Genomic DNA, 4,226 nt, shown 5'->3' on the forward strand with positions numbered 1-4,226 from the left:
CTCTTATCCTGAGCCACCAAAGTCCATTTTTCGGGGGTACAGAACTACCAAAATATATAAAACTTTGAATCGCACATGACATATCGCATGGAACATATCCTGAAGGCGGCATCACCACGAGTAATTTGAGCCAAAAAAAATTAAAATCGGTTAAACCGTCCTGGACATACAAGCGGTCAAAAAGTGATGATTTTCATGAAAAATTAAGTAACATCTTCTTCTCCTTCTCTGTCCGCAGTCACAGGCACCTCTATTCTCTCTCACCTTTCACTCACACCTTCCCCAACTTCAACCCACTCCACTCCCTCTCCCCATCCCTTCTCCTCCCCCACCACCCGCCACTCCATTTTTCACCCTATCTCACTTTCTTTCATCCTCTATCACCCCCTTGGATCATCTCTTACCCTCGTCTGCTGAAGGTGTCTGATGGTCACTCAGAGTTGTGACCTTGATATTGTGAGTGAAGGTCGTACGAATTTTTTGGGATAACTTCGTAAAGCGTGATGGGTGACTGCTACAATCTTCCGAAGGTTGTTTGGTGTGATGATCTTCTTAATGTGCGGGAGGGTCAAGGTCATCGGAGGTGAATTGTCCATTTTAATTTTAATTTCTTCTTAATGGGCAACGGTAGCCTGTTGAAAGTGTCCGATGGTCATTCAGAGTTGTGACCTTGACAATATATTTCAAGGTCAACATTGTCGGAGTTGAATTCCTTAGTGCTGCAACCTTCCGAAGGTTATTCAGTGTGATGTCCTTCATAATGTATGGGAGGGTCAAGATGATCGGAAGTGAATTTTAATTTTAATAATTTCTTAATAAGCAACGAGCGACTGACGAACTCCTTCGATGGTCACTGAGGGTCATTAACTTGACAATACCATATGTGTCAGGGTCAGCGTCATCAGAGTTGAATTCCCTTTTTTCATATTTAATAATTTTTTAACGTGAGATGGATGATTGTTAAACCTTCCAAAGGTTGTAGGAAATGTAGTGGGAAAACAAGTACGTATGCCACAGGTATACGTTAAGTAATAATTTCATATTGTTACTTCAAATGTTGGAATCAAATGTTGTTGGAATCAAATGTCAACTGAAAATAGATCGTCAGTGTCGCAAGTTCTGTTATAGTAATATGGAGAACAACATTTTATCTTCCGAAGAATGGTTGACGGAAACGATGATAAATAATTTCCATGCGCTACTCGAAAGAAATTCTGATTATGCACCTCGACCTGTACGGTTGACATTATTTCCCGATCGGGAAATTGTTCCACTCGATAATTCGGGCCATACCGCATATCATTGATGATGTGCAGAATTATGTTTGCGAGGAAACGTATCAGGCAACAAATACTGAAAAATAAAGTAGCGAACGCATTGACTGATGCTATCTGCGTGTACGTTGAGCGTAAGCGTTGCAACATTCTAGCGGTTAGAAGATCTGTCGGAGAACGCTTCGAAGAACGAATACAATAAGATGTTTAGGAATTTTTCAAGGCCCTAATGTCAACGTATTCCGAAATCGATGATGTATTAGAACTCGATTTGGAGAACGTAACATCTTGTTTAAATGCCAAATGTAATTACAGTGTACCTACGCTGGAAAAGAGTTGTTTGCTGATATTATCTATACAGTCGACATTAAAAAGGAAAAATGTGTCACTCTGCAAACTTTGATTGATTTCGAATTTTCGAAATGGGAAACGATAAATGACAATTGTAAGGAATGTAAGGGTATCGTTTTGAAAAAGAAAACCAATTCGAATCGACCTTATCCGTCTTAGTAATACAGCTCAATTTATACACTTTTGTAAACGGTACTTCTAAAAAAAGATAGACAAATTCAAGACGTTATCTAAATTATAAATCAAACCATCCAATCCAACATGGAAGGGAAATTATAATAGGCTAGCTAAATATAGTTCTCTTCTTATCACATCCAGAATATCATAATAAAAATATCGAATGTATGATTAATGTTTTAATAATTAATGGTTATCCTCTAAATATAATTTTTTCAACTATAAATAATAGAATAAAAACGTTATCAAAAAGAAAGAATTTATATAAAAATAAAATAATAGATAATATGGATTCTAATAATAATAATGTTAAACAATATTTTACAATTCCATAAACGAATGAAATTTCGGAAAAATTTAAAACCATTGCAGAAAAAAATAATTTCAAAGTAGCTCATAAACCTATTAATAACTTAAATTCGATTATTAAATTAGGTAAAGATAGATTAGAAAAAATGGATCTATGTGATGTAGTTTATGAAATAAACTGTCTTGATTGTGACTCTTCATATGTTGGACAAACAAAAAGAAAAATAAAAACAAGAATTAAAGAACACAAAGATAATATAAAAAAATCGAGAGAATTTCAATCAGTAGTATCGCGGCATCAAACAGAATATAGACATAAAGGAAGGGTCTCAATAAGACCATTTTTTTACCACGTCAGAATCACTTCACACTATGCTATTTTATTCCTCTCGATGGAACTCACAACCCATTAGAACCGTTTGTTGTCCAAGCAATTAGGTGCTGAGAATGAGGCACTCTTCCATCGCAGATTTACATGGGATATCATGCATAGCTACAGTGTCTGCTTCATTGCACCCTGTTACCAATGAGCCCCCATCATACTTTCTCAGAAACTACTCATACATAGTGAATAAAATATGTCAAAGTGGTTATTTTATCCCTTTGCCATCATATTGAAATCGAGCTCCGTATTATCAGTACGTTTTATTTTGACCAACTATGTAGCAACAATGTTACTTATAAGAAATTGAACGATGAAACTGTAGTTTAAAGTTGATTTAGAAAATTCTGGACATTTAGAAAATGTGATAAATATTAGGGAAGAGCTACTTATTACATTCTGTCTGTTTTTTCTTTCTCTTACGTTAAGCTCCTGGCCTGTGTAACATTTCTCATATGCTTGTAGTGTGCACACTTATTATTCAATTGCCACAAGCATGTGGGACCTACAATTTTAATGCCGATTCCGAACGTGAGATTTTTCAAGTGGTGTTTCTGTGGGCAAGGATAATACTCTCGGGAGGTTGCTGAACTTTTCTGAGAAGAGGCACGAGTGTAAATATTTTGATTCCTATTGGAAACGTGTGACCTCTGGCATGATAGTGCGTTGTCTGTCATGCTGCTCTCGCTAATTAGCGATTGTTTTCCTCTTTTCAACTGTTTTCTTTAACAATAGTTTAGAATAGTGTTCGGCACATAGCAATAGCGAGAAGCTCTTTCGCTTTATTCAAATCAAAATATTTTGATAATTGATTTCGCAATTACTTTTTCTATTCTATTAGTTTAGCAATTTCTTGTTCGATTAGTGTTCTCAACGTAGATTTTAGTATTGTGCGCTATTTGTGCTCATTTGTTTAGTTAGTGGTTGTTTTTTCTATATTAAACTGTTTAGTTTCGCATCAATTTAGAGTGGCGTTTGATACGTTCTACAATATTAGTTGTGTATTATTTTTCATGATTCAGTTTCATTGTTTAATTGCATTATGAATAACCGTACGTGTGACTCCTATCATAAGCGCGTAAATACGTCGCGTCAGTTGCGTGTCGAAAAAGATTCATTTGCTATAGAATTTTTAAGACAGCGACACAATTTGGCAATAAGTAACTCACCAAAAATCTGTTACTTTCATGTCAATATTTGATTAAAAAGAGTATTGCTCCTGGCCATTCAGGCTTTTGAAACATCGACGCAAGTATTATTAGTGATGTGAAAACTGAAAATGTTGCTACGGTCCCTGATCGTCAATCTTCAACTGATGCTGAAGTGCTTCAGTACTCCAGTACTCCAGGTTCAAGTGACATTTCGTTAAGTTCGAAAACAGTAATTAATATAGAAAGCTGTGTTATATCTGGACCGAAGTGTTTTGTGTACAAGAAGGCGGAAAGTCTTACGCGTATTTCTTCTATGACAAGAACTCAAACATATATACAGGGTGACCCATTTTAACTTAGACAGCCAAATTACTCGAAACATCGCGATTAAATAAAAAAATGTTTAAAACAAAAATTGCTGGATATGAAGGGGCTAATTGAAGTATGACCTTGACAATGACCTTGTCCTTCATTTTCAAGGTCATTTGAAGGTCAAGGTCATTTTTTTAAATGGGAAGCCCCATTTTTCATTGAATATTCTTGTAGCTTATCTCGAGAGCTTTCCAAAACACTATAATAAAA

General features: G+C 35.6%; 1 pseudogene; it reads left to right on the forward strand.

Annotated features, from left to right (window-relative positions):
- The first annotated feature begins 503 nt into the window (after window positions 1-503).
- The window catches only part of LOC108758205 (ATP-dependent DNA helicase pif1-like), a 7,900-nt pseudogene continuing 4,177 nt past the window's right edge, over window positions 504-4,226 (forward strand).

Source organism: Trachymyrmex cornetzi, unplaced genomic scaffold (assembly GCF_001594075.2).
Source record: "Trachymyrmex cornetzi isolate Tcor2-1 unplaced genomic scaffold, Tcor1.1 scaffold154, whole genome shotgun sequence".
Classification (NCBI taxonomy): Eukaryota; Metazoa; Arthropoda; class Insecta; order Hymenoptera; family Formicidae; genus Trachymyrmex; species Trachymyrmex cornetzi.